Source organism: Plectropomus leopardus, chromosome 19 (genome assembly GCF_026936395.1).
Source record: "Plectropomus leopardus strain MGB_pleo_1.0 chromosome 19, ASM2693639v1, whole genome shotgun sequence".
Classification (NCBI taxonomy): Eukaryota; Metazoa; Chordata; class Actinopteri; order Perciformes; family Serranidae; genus Plectropomus; species Plectropomus leopardus.
This window is the reverse complement of record NC_142194.1, coordinates 24,709,501-24,722,106: the sequence shown is the minus strand read 5'-3', so window position 1 is coordinate 24,722,106 and position 12,606 is coordinate 24,709,501. Positions and strand designations below refer to the sequence as shown.

At 38.2% G+C, this 12,606-nt stretch overlaps 1 protein-coding gene and 1 long non-coding RNA gene across 5 annotated transcripts in view; one reads left to right on the top strand and one right to left on the bottom strand.

Annotated features, from left to right (window-relative positions):
- uts2r1 (urotensin 2 receptor 1) overlaps positions 1 to 2,763 on the bottom strand; it is a 61,964-nt gene extending 59,201 nt beyond the window's left edge. Inside the window, exon 1 of the mRNA XM_042508097.2 lies at positions 2,251 to 2,763. The gene's annotated coding sequence lies outside the window, so the exon portion shown is untranslated. The remainder of the gene's footprint in view (positions 1 to 2,250) is intronic.
- The window catches only part of LOC148186375 (uncharacterized), an 88,848-nt gene that overhangs the window by 9,331 nt on the left and 66,911 nt on the right, over positions 1 to 12,606 (top strand). The window lies entirely within an intron of this gene.

Genomic DNA, 12,606 nt, shown 5'->3' with positions numbered 1-12,606 from the left:
GAAGTATGTTCTTGTAAGGTTATGTAAGTTTGCAGATGGCAACTGTTTTGAGTGAATGAGTGCCACAGCTCGATCCAAGGTTAGGTATGGAAAGAATTTAAAGCGATAGTTCAGATTTTTTTTGAGGTGGGGTTGTATGAGGTACTTATCCACAGCCAGCAAATTACCACAGTAGATGGTGATTGGCACAACCCCCAGTTTGGAGAATCAAGCTTGGTTCCAACACAGATGCCAAGCAATGTACTGCTGTGGATGGGGTCAGAATTAAAACATCTTTAAGCCACCTAAAAAAAGTTCCACTGAAAAAAATCTATATCCCTTTAAGTGTATGCTATATTGAGAGTATTTTCGCTGCTTTACCTTTCCCTCAGACGGCCATTTCCAATGGACAACTCAAGTGATTATATCACTTTCTTCAAAGCTAGACTCCATTGAGAAAAAAACAGTGATTTAACATCACTGAACACAGGAGTTGCTGGTGAATCACTTCCTTGATCAGTCACTTTTTTTGTGTTACTGTGTGTCTTTGGTGTTTATAGTGGTTATTTCAAATACACCAAAGTCGCACAATAACATAAACTGACTAATTGATTGAGGGATCGGTAGACCAACAGCTCCTGTGTACAGTCTGCTAAAATTACTGTTTTTCTCAATGGAGTCTGGTGGCTTTGACAAGAGTGTAGAGGTGGAACTGAAGTCACTCAACCATTAGAACGGGCTGTCTGATGGAAAGTTAAAGCAGTGAAAACACTCAATATACAGTGCACACGTCATGTGTGATAGATTTTTTTATTTATTTATTTTTTGGGGGACTTGTTATGCTTTGTTGCAGTTACAGTTACAGTGCCCAGCCTCCATGTCAGACTTCAGCCTGCTTCTCCAAACTGGAGGCTTGCCGACTGCCATCCACTTTGTGAAATACATTGACTATGGATAAGTACTTCACGCTTTGAATCCTGGAGCAACATCACTTTTCTTTTGCTGCTTTCAGACACCTTTCACAAGTATTTTAACCTGTTAACCCTGAGCAAAGAGGTGAGATTTCTTCAAAAACATGGAAAAAGGCAATGAGCAGCTACGTTAGAAATGCTATTTGCAAGAAATTTGCTCATTAAGAAAATCATTTTTAAAAAGTTGGAAAAAACTTTATAAGGAAACAATGAAAAAAGCGAGGGAAAAACTATATATTTAAAATTACATATTTAACATTAAGTTACAGAATTATTACAATAGTTAAGCATTTTTTCAAGGTCATATCCATGTTTTGTTTGTTTTGTTTATTTATTTATTTATTTATTTTTAAACTGCAGGTATATTTTCTTGTATTTTTACTAATTTCTTGCAAATTTTTGTATGATTTCTTTTGTTGCTCATTACCTTCTTTCCATTTCTGGAAAGAAATCAAGCAAGTTTGGTCAGGTTTCAACGGGTTAATACAGCCCATCTTCAAGAAATCAGAACTGTTCCTTTTAGCCACAGCATATTCTGAAGGTTGCAAATCTTCCAGTAAAATAATTTCCAATGGAAATGAGAGCTATACTAAAATGATATTCTATCTAAGTGTTAGTTGTTAAAACAGCCAGGCAACTGTTCCCACAGCTATAGTTAAATCATTCCTTAGCCGGCAAGCAGAACCATCAAGGATGCCACAAACACACCCAGAATACAATTTAGGGCTGCAGTCCAGAAACATGGACAATGTTAGACAAATAAATTATAAATGCACAAGTTCAAGGGGCCAACAGGATTTCATTTCACTGGAGTTGTATCTTGTATGATTTAATGTGACAGATAAATGATTGATTTGAGCCAACAGAATTTCCAAGATCTAATGAGAAAATGCCTCTGTGAGGGTAAACAGGCAAACTGGTGCAAGCGTTTGTGATGCATGCCACCAAGCTTATGTTGAAAAAGGAGCCAAATGTATCAAAGTTGAAGCAACTGTTGAAAGAACACTGAGAACTTTTTTATTCTGTCGCAAAGGTCTCTCTATGTCCAGTCTAATCCCAAGACATCAAGATCAGACAGCCATAAATGAACAAGTATTCTTCCTTTGTGACATGATGTTCTGAAAGCACCAGGGACAGAGATGAAGTCAGATGGGGTTAATATTGCATTACAGTCCTCACTAATAGACCTGTCTGTTCCGATAGGCATAACAGCCCTTAGCGCGTGCATGTAAATGCATCTTTAAGGACAATTACAAGTCTATTTGGGAACATAAGTGAATTAAAATATGCACAGTCTTACCTGGACTGCCTCCCAGGACAGACGGGTTCAGCACTCAGCCATGCTTTGTCTCACTTGACTCCTCCAAACTTCACACTTACTGCAAAAATTTCACACTCCGTAAAAGTCCCAACAGATTCTACAGAGTATTTGAGAGATGAAACACGCAGGTGGAACAGAAGGAAAAGAAAAATCTATATCCAGCAATCTCGTGGGGGGAAAATTACCTAAATGAGTCATCCACTACAACAAAAATCCCTCCATTGTTGAGTAGACTCTCAACCTCAGACAAACCAATCCAAAGGGGCTAGATTCAAGAGAAAGGTGCCCAGATGGCTTAAAAGTTCTCCTCCATTCCCTCTACTCCTTGTGCACCTTGGTAGCATCCAACACACTGGATGTCAGCTGTGACATCGGCAGCAGAGTAATTTAATTAGCAGGAAAAAAACAAGAAAGCATCATTGAAATGATGGTGAGAAGAGAGGATCATGCTAAGCTACAGCTGGTTACGGAGAATCCCCCCCTTTGACTGAGAGAGTGTAAGAGAGAGAGAGTGCAGAGGTAGAGAGAGAGCAAGAGAGGGGAGAAGAGAGAGAGACAGGAGCTCACTGCTGGTGAGGCACTCTCGCTCAGCAGCCAAAAGTGGGAGGGAGAAGACAGGGAGAACGGGTAAGAGAGAGGTATGCAGGAAATGTCTCTCTCTCTCTCTCTCTCTCTCTCTCTAACCCCTGTGCCATCTATTTCCATGTGACGGGGGCGAGCGCCACAAACTGATATGCAACACTGGGACTTGAGACACGCTGACAGAACAACCCCCGCTGACACAAACACACGTGCAGTATAAATCATTAGCTAAAAAGATAGCTACACAGCCCGATGTATCCAGTATCAATTATTTTAAATGGATAGTGGCAGGGTCAATGTCACCTACACCGCTGCAGCAATTCACCTAAGCACAGTCATCAAACATCATCTGCTGCCTGGGGGGCCGAGCCAAGCTAAACAATGTATTTGGCCTTCTGCTGCTGCTCATACTGGAAACAGAGAGACAGTGCATTCATAAAAGTATAAAGGAGCCTTTCTTGGTTGTGCTCTTCTTTATTGACCCTGACATTTGAAATAAAAAGTAATCATACATTGAGGTGAAAACCTACTCTGACAGTAAAGGCCAGTGATATTCAACTCTTGGCCCCAAGCCAAATCTGACCACGGATAGGATGCTGAGTGGCTCCACGACCATTTTTAATTCACAATAAAAATAAGGTGATTCCCATTGGGATTCTTTTTGTTCTTTTAGTATACATAATGTGTCATAATGCATAAAAAAAGCATCAAAATAGAGCTTGTTTATTAAAAAAAGCACCAGTGGTGGATCCCCCGTAGCCCCCGATAGAGGTCCTAACCAAGCAGCTAATGTCCTAAAATCCTAGAAATGTTGTAAAATCCTAAAAACATCCTGAAATCCTAGTTTAGTTGAGTTCAGACTGAAGTGAATTTTTGAGGGAAAATGTTTACATGTAAAGTCAATGTTGAGACACGTATGATGCAAATTAGTGGTCTGCGGTGCAAGCTGAGATAAAGATGTGATGTGTCTACATAAGTTGAAAATGTTTCAAAGTAAAGCTATAATCCTTTTAGAATTTCACCATATTAAACCCAATTTAAACACTATTTATAGCTGGCATTTATTCTCAATGAAGGAACAAGAAATTTAGCGATTTAGACAGGCCATAAAGGAAAAAACGAGAAATATATTCAAATATATTGTAATTCATTCCCATGCATGCTGCTCACAGTAATTGCAGTCCATGTCTTCTCTGCCAACACTGCCGGGTCACGACCTCTCCTCTTGCACCTTGCACAGGCAGTCACTAAGTATGGGGTAGGCAGGAAGACACCATTCATCACAGGAGTTGGAGTTCAGTTGTAGTGAATTTCTGTAGTTAAGTTGATGCTCCCACTTTGACAAATTAACAATGTCCCATCATCACATTCAACATCATTGATGTGCCTGAAAACAGGTTAGTAAACAGCAGAAAGCATAATGGAGGCCAGTGAAATGTTAGATTAGTTACTTCTTTTTTATATTCCTTACTTACTCAGTCACTCTCTCAAAGTCAGTGTCTGCTACATTTTGAACAATGTTTGAGCACTGCTTGGGTGTAGATGGACAGTATTTTCTTGTGGCCTGTATTTACATTGTGCCAGCAAAGGGACTAAAATTAACGCATTGTTGTGGGTGTCATATTTCCATCACAGCAGAAGGAAGCAGATCAGAGCTGCTGCTCAAAAATACCAGTGACGACTGCACAGTATGTTAATCCAGATGTAAATAGCAATTGTAACCTTTCCCATTAAATAAAAAGGCCAGATGCTGACATTTTTTGTTGGTGTTGTTGTTATTTTTGTGTATTGGGAAAGTGGCTTAAGTTAGCTTTCTATAGGTTAGGCCACATAGTCTGTGGTGGAGTCCACTGCTTATTTCAAGACACAGGCACAGATCTGTGGATCCCAGGCACAGATGTTGCGACTTCTGTGGTCATCATGTGTCTTTGTTTTACTTTTTTTTCCCTGTGTATTTTAATTGACAGCGACTAGCAGCTCTATAGCTTACTCTGTTGGTTACTTAGTTGGTCCGTCCACAAAATTTCCCCACAATTTGTTGGGCACAATTTTTAGAGGCTTAGATTTGGCCTGGTGGTCAAGTGTGTGTGTATGAATGTGAGTGTTAAGATTGATCATGAGCCAAAAGACTGCTGAATAACTGTTTATGCCAATTAGCGAATAGAGACATCAGATAGATAAGAGGAGCACCTGCGGCAGACAGCAAACTTTTAGATTCAGTGCAATGAATTTTTAAGTTTCACTTTGACTGCCCCATCTGTGCACAGAGTACACTCTGCGCTCCGAGAGTGTGGTGCAAACAATGATCGAACCATATAAACATATATATATATATATATATATATATATATATATATATATATATATATATATATATATATATATATATATATTCCAGCAGTGCACCTAAGTAACAGTCCAGCTCAAAAAATATAAAATCAATATGTGTGGGCATGAGTGTGAATATAACAAATGTTTTTTAGTTTTTCTAATTGAACGTGAGAAAAATATGTGACAGCTAAGAAACAGCGAAGCTTGTGGGCCAAATAGATGTTGGCATAAAATCAATGTCAAACACACTGCAGCAGATAACTCAGAGTATTTGAGGGCAAAAACAGACTCCCCTGGTGAGGAAATAACTGATGCTTTTAGTTTTTGTGAAGTAGAACTGCTGATAAATCAATAGTATGTTTCATTTGACTGCTATGCAACAAATCCCAAACTTATGCCATTTGGGAAAGAAATACAATCCACACATCCTTATTTACTACCACCGGTAGGTCGATAACCTGAACTGACTTCTACAGAGGGCAGTTTGCAATTACAGTCAATTCAGCCAAATGTGACTGCAGCTTTATTCTCAGTATTCTGTCACTTGCCACTTATCTAATCAGCGCTGGCCTCCAGGCAGACTGATTTCATGCAGAAACGGCCACTCAGACAAGCCTTTTATGCTCCTGTATTTACAGCTGTAACCTTTTAACCTCACAGGTCACAATTCCATTTCAGACAATGGAGCCCCCTTTTGTTGCAAATCAATACGTTTATCCACTCAGACCAACCTTGTTGCGAGCAGTTGCCATGTAGTAATCATGAAACTATACAGCATATTGGTAGCAGCGCCGAAATGAAAAATGGTTGCTTGGAAAAAAAAGAGACACTTGGCACGCTGTGGAGACGCACAAATCTTTCTGACAACACGCATTTGCTTTTATGGCCAAATTAAATGTCAAAGAATTCCTATCAGAGTCGAGCAGGTGTAACAATGTAAACATGTCAGTCGAAAAGCAAGCAGGTCTCCTTGTGCATTCTTTACTATCCATTAGAAATAAATTATTGGCTGTTATGTAAAATTGTTCCCCAGGAAAGTGTGTGAATGTTTTTTGCGGAATGCAGTTCAAAACGTGTGTGTGTGGGATCTTATCACAGCAGGGGTCACATTGCCAGTGCATGGTGCGTATGTGTGCATGTGGGTGTGTTTTAAGTCGTCCTCATAAAATTAGAGACTGTCTTAAAAGGGATTAAGGGAGCCCTGATGAGCAGCTATTAGAGGCAGATCAGGACTGGATATCTGCTGCTTACACAGTAAATGATGCAGTGCAACCGCCTGTCACAGATTTCTATAATCATTAAAGAGTTTACAGGATGGCGCCCATTTCTACCTTATTAGCCATCCCACACACACGCACAGGGAATGCAGAAAAATCACAATTGCAGATTATTATCCATTTACAGCTCTACGGAATATGTGTGTTTGTCTGCATGTGTAATGTTTATCCTCCTTTAGCATACTAAATGCCAGGGCAGTTGCTAAGGGGCAGCTGCATCAATAAGCTTCTCACACAATCACGCTTTATTATATTAACCTTAAGACTGTGGTAAATAGCAATTTGACTGAATGCATAAATGCACCTACCAAGTGCACTCACTAACAGTCACGATGGAGTTACAGTGAGTGTGTGAGTGTGTGTGTGTGTGTGTGTGTGTGTGTGTGTCTGTAATGACAGGTGTTCGCGGCTCCCCGTGCCATTTGACGCTGTACGAGCGCACAACATGCATAATGCATCCTCACTCCAAAGCGATGAGCAGCGGTGACTGCTGTCTGCTCTTCATTTGTTCTGTGGATGAAAGGATGAAGATTGTCAAGGTAGCAGACAGAGAGGGGATGAAATGGCAGAGTAATGGGGGAATACAAATACGACAGATTTCAAAATATATGCATTAAAAAATAAAACAACTTAATAACACAACCAAGGTAAAACAAAATGCCCAAAATGAAAGCAAGGACAACATAGCAGCAAGTACATTTATAAATTCAGGATGCTCATTTATTCCTTTCCTTCTCTTCACATAATTTTGATAAAAGTTAAAAAAAAAAATAAAATAAAATATTCAGCATATGATCAACCTTTACTGGAATGAAAAGGGTGCCATCTTCAACCACTGTATCTAGGGCTGTGTTTGAAATCACTCTCTGTTTTCTATTGTGTAATATTTGCTTTCCACCTTTTTGAGTATCCAAGTATTTAAAATTAATATAGTGTATCAAAAATTCTACAAATAATAAAAAATAATAATAATGAATAAAATATATTAATTAAATAAAATAAATAAGAAATAATAGTAATATTAATGATAATAAATCCTTTGCCTTTCTTCATCTGTTTCTATTTGTCTGGAAACAGTTGTTTGCGTCTTTGCATGATTTCTTTTAGATACTAGTAAGTCTGTTTCTTTCAGCCGTCAGCCTTGCTGTTGTACCAGTTCTTTCTGTTTGGAGTGCTCGAATTTTTGCAATGATTGGTTGTGGTCGGTTGGTGTTCTTTGATCCCATATGGTGCACGTGGTGGAATGTAATGTTCACGGTTTTTGCAAGTAGTTTGAGCGGCTGGATCATGAATTCTTTGACAGATTTTTCAGCCTTATCTGTGGGTTGTTGTTCAGCAATGCTGGAGAAAACAAAATTTTCCCTCATGCTGCCACAACAGCAAATCCACAACAGTTTTGGTTTTTTTTCTTGGCTTTGTTTTTTTAGCGATAACAGAGGTGAGCTGGGGTGTAAAGCATTGTAATGATTTGTTTTCCTTGGTGAGTGTGTCTGTTCCTGACTGAACTCCAGGCTTTGGCGTAGTGACTGAAATTCCTTGTGCAGTACTTCAATGAGTGTGATTTTGATGTGTTGATTTTGAATATTTGAAACTGTTTCGATACTCCTTTTCCATGGTATCAATACACCAGTACATCCTCACTCTCTTATTCTTAATGTCTACTACAGTCATTTTGATGTTCTCTGCTACTAGCCAAGAAAAAAAAAGACGTCGGCATGTTATAGCTGTGGTGTAATTTTCTTAAGAAAATTTCTAAAATGCATACCCTTGATTTCATTTTTTTTTCTGCTGGAAAAAGTTTAAAAAAAAAAAAAGTCAACCCCATAAAACTGAAAAAAGAAACATTTTTTAAAAAGCCATTTTAAAAAATTTAAGTTAAATGAATTTGAAAAGACAAGTTAAGGTAATTTTTTTAATCATTCAATTTGTTTTCTCAAATTCAGTCAACTTAAAAACAATTCAGGCACTGACTTTTTTTTTGGTTTAACAAAGAGGTTTCTATTTTTTATTTGAATGATTATCAAAATTTTTAACACCGGAAAAAAGTTAACATCAAGGCATTGTATCAAAGTTAGAAATCCAAGTATTGTGACACCATAATATTTTGAAAAATATTTTCATCATGATCAAACTATTCATAAAGTCTGAACCACAGAGGCCACAACTTAACCGTGCCACTTAAACAAATAGCACTACACCCCTGGCAATTTGTAAACTTTGGGACAAATTGGTGTGTGGAAAGTCTGACTCTACCACAGGCTGCTTCACTTTACTTTATATTTGGGTTATTATTATAACCAAATGAGGCTTTCTCCCATTGTGAATAAAGCCAAATGCTTCATTACTGGACCTGAGTTATTGGCCACATCAAAGCTGCTTTCAGCACTAAGACAGGACGATAACACAAAAAAAACACCAGACAAAAATGAGAGCCGGGGTTACGTAAGTGTTAGTTAGCCAGTAAGGACAGCCGTCACAGTTCATTCATTACACTGACAGACAATCACAGTCAATCCTCCCACATGGATCAGTCCCAATAAAGACGTGTCTCGGCAACTGTCTCTGCACGCACATCTAAAGGCACTGCTGTCAGCTCATTGCTTGTGTATAAATCATTCCTCCAGGTTGGGAAGGGATTTGAGTCAAACACAACAGATTGTTTTGTTCTCCAGTGGGTACGAACGCACATCTGCAGCCCATCACAATGCAATTCAGTACTCTAAAGAGAAGAACAGTAGGAGGTTTCACTGAAATGTGAAGTCAGGCAAAGTCGTAATGCGGGCGTAGATTAAGTTGCAGGTAGATTTATCATTTTTCCTATTCCATGTCCTATTTTATATTTGCTTGTATCATCCCATTATGCCAGAGCAAATTCAGATATGGATCTGCGTGCAAAATAAATCACAAATCACTCATATTGCAATCACATCTTCAAACAATCTGTGCAGCCTGGGCCTCAATCCTGCTATATTTCACAGATCAAAAATGAGATAATGTTATAAATACTGTAAAGGCTGCAGCAGAGATACAGACCAGCAATTATCTGACTAAAAGTGGCCTGGGAGTGACGTTTTTTTTTTTTTTTTTTAAATCTAATCTTTAAAGTCACAGTGACTATCAAATCTATTACTGTTTTTTTTTTTTCTAAATTGATTTGTCTTGAGGAGGAAAAAAGCTACAGGGGTGAGATACAGATTGGTTTTCTGATAGTGGAGGGATCTGCTGGTATGCCTTGTTTCAAGACCGTCTTGTTCCTTTTTAAGTGAGTGTAGATGAAAAAGTCTGATATCTGACTTTGTCCTTAACACATAAAGAGTGACTTAAATATGCACACAAAAAATAGAAGTAAAAAAAGTTTATACTGTGATGAAGCATTTGTCCATATGCATGTCTTAACCAAAATATTTCTACCATCTACATTCAGCCTAACCCACAATATGCGACATTTACCTCATTAAACTTTTAATAAGCTTTTGTTGTGTTACAGTCCAACAAAGTTAAGGTCCACTTTACCATGGGGAAAACAGTGCCATGCCACTGTTTCAACAACCCATAATTCTAAAACCCTTTGTCCATAATCATGTCTTAACCAAATTGTAATCCAGTTGAGTTTAGTTTTACCAAACCATTGGACTATGGTGCTATGCCATTGTTTTGACGACCAAATATCTTAAATTTCTAATTAAATTCTAATTCAACTGAAAGCTCATTTCTCCAACAGCTCATAATCCCAGAAACAAACATTCTTTACTCCGAAGTCCTGTTTCTCCGAAAATTAACACGGCCTGCAGTTAGACAGTCCAATCCAAGACAAGTGTTTGCAGTGTTTGTTTCTGTAAAGACTGTTATTGTTACATTTTTGCACATCATTTTATAAAGGATACATTGAAATTTTACATTTCTTAACAATGCTGTGGTGAAGGTATGGTGCTGTTAGACAACCCAATCAGAAAAAAAATGTTTGCATTACATGTTTCTGTAAAACATGTAGCAGATATGTTGAAACTTTATGTTTCTGGACAGTGGTGTGGTGAAGGTATGGTTAAGATTGACACAAAACCACTTGGATGTGGTTATGAAAAAGATCATGCTGTGGCTGAAATACCCATATTTGATGGCACAAGTTGCTGGAAAACTATAAACAAGTTAGTAATAGACACAGTATCAGTGGCTCAGATTCTGCAGGGAAAACCCACAAAGGGTTGGCAAAAATCCTTGGGATCAATGGTTTAAAAGCCACTAAGAAACTTGTACTATTTGCAAAGATCAAGTATTTTCAAAGAAGGGGACTTCAGAGGAAGGGGCATTAGTTTTTGAGATAACAGGCTGTCGGAGAAATGGGGTTTTACTCCAATAGGGCTTTTTTATTTCGGACAAATGGGATTTTAGAATTCTGGGCCTTCAGAACAATGCCATAGTACTTCTGTCCCATGGTTGAGTGGATTATAACTCATTACGACACAACAATAACTTATGAAAAGCCTGAAGATGTCAAAATAGTATATTGTTGATTAAGATATATGTAGAAAGCTGGGGTTTACTGGGGAAAAAGTGAGTATTCTTTAAAATGCAGATTGTCAGTAAGCATCACAAACCCCTTTTCCCCTCACCTTTCTGACATTGGAATTCGCGAGACTGCTTACAACTATTTGTTTAACTTTCCGAAGGCAACAATTCAACATTTGATCTTCTCTCTTAAGCTCTTTTTTTCATTTGTTCCGCAACATATTTTTGTGCGTACAACTGAGTACAACAGTGCCTTTAAGGAGAGACAAAGTGTGCGACGTCATCCCTATTTGAGCTGTTTTAACATTTTGCCCCTATCTATGAGAGTAGGCTAGGCTTTACACACTTTTGCCTTTAGATATTGTCGTGCTAGTGTGTTTTGAATATACTTAAGTTCTGTCTGAGGCAGATTACAAAAGAAACACACTGTGGGGAAGCTGTCACAGATGTTCTGTAAACCACGCCAACTTGAAGCTCCAGATGGTACCTCTAAAGGGAAGTAATGGGAGAGGTATGCATGTATAAAGAAAATAAAGTGTTCTTACCAGGTATAATTAGTTTTGGCAGGTGTTGTCACTGAGGTGTAGCCTTGCTCTCCAGTCTAAGTTAACTGATTCACTGTGTTGAGTACTGAATCTACAGACACCTGGGACTCTTCTGGAGAGAGGCGATGGAGGATGTTATGCAATATGTTGACATAAAGAAGTAACATGATGAAAATACATGGCAATCCTATATGTGTTTAAGTGGATCAGAATCTGATGGTGAAGAAGGGAAAGTCAATGTTACAGATGTAATTTGTGTCAAAACACACAGAAAGGCGCACACACATGCACACGCAAACACTCACACACATACATATGCTTTCATTCACATTCATAAGCTAGGTGGGGCCATGCATTATCTATTAAATAATTAGTTGACCTTAATTTCTGATAGAAAATCATCTATTAAAAGTATTTCAAACTGTTGTTTTTGGAATGAGTACTTTGGCCCAGAATGTCTAATTTGACTATACATAAATTATGCAGCAAAAATATCAATATATTTTTTCAGCCTTTGCCCTGCAAAAAAAACAAAAACAAAACACAGAACAATTAAGTTGCGCTTACACAGAGCCATCTACACAAGCCACTTCTTCTCTTCTTACCTTTTATAATAAAAGCCCTAGATAGCCATAGAAATAAACAACATTACTGTTTATTGGAGAGCACTCATTCACTCTCTAGCATTTCATGTTTTATATATATAATTCTTTGTCCCCTCACTAAATTCAGAGTTTTTTGCAGGTCTGTGAACACAACACAGGCATAACATATCATGACTTCTTTTTTTCCTCAACTGTGTTTGATGTGTTGAGAATTGATCTGTTGATCTAGAAATGATCAGATCTCTGGATAAGACAAGCAGCTGCTGCAGAGAGTGAAAGCAAGTTTTTAGACCCAGCTCAATGAACGGTTAAATTTTACTTTCAACTCTGGTCTTGAGCTCTATCTGTGCCCAGAGTACACTATGTGCTCCTAGAGTGCACTGCAATGAATAACCGAATGATACATATAGTATATTCTAATAGAGCTGATAATGAACGGTCCAATACTTGGCACCACATGTTTTAATGGTGGCGGGCCGCCACAAATAA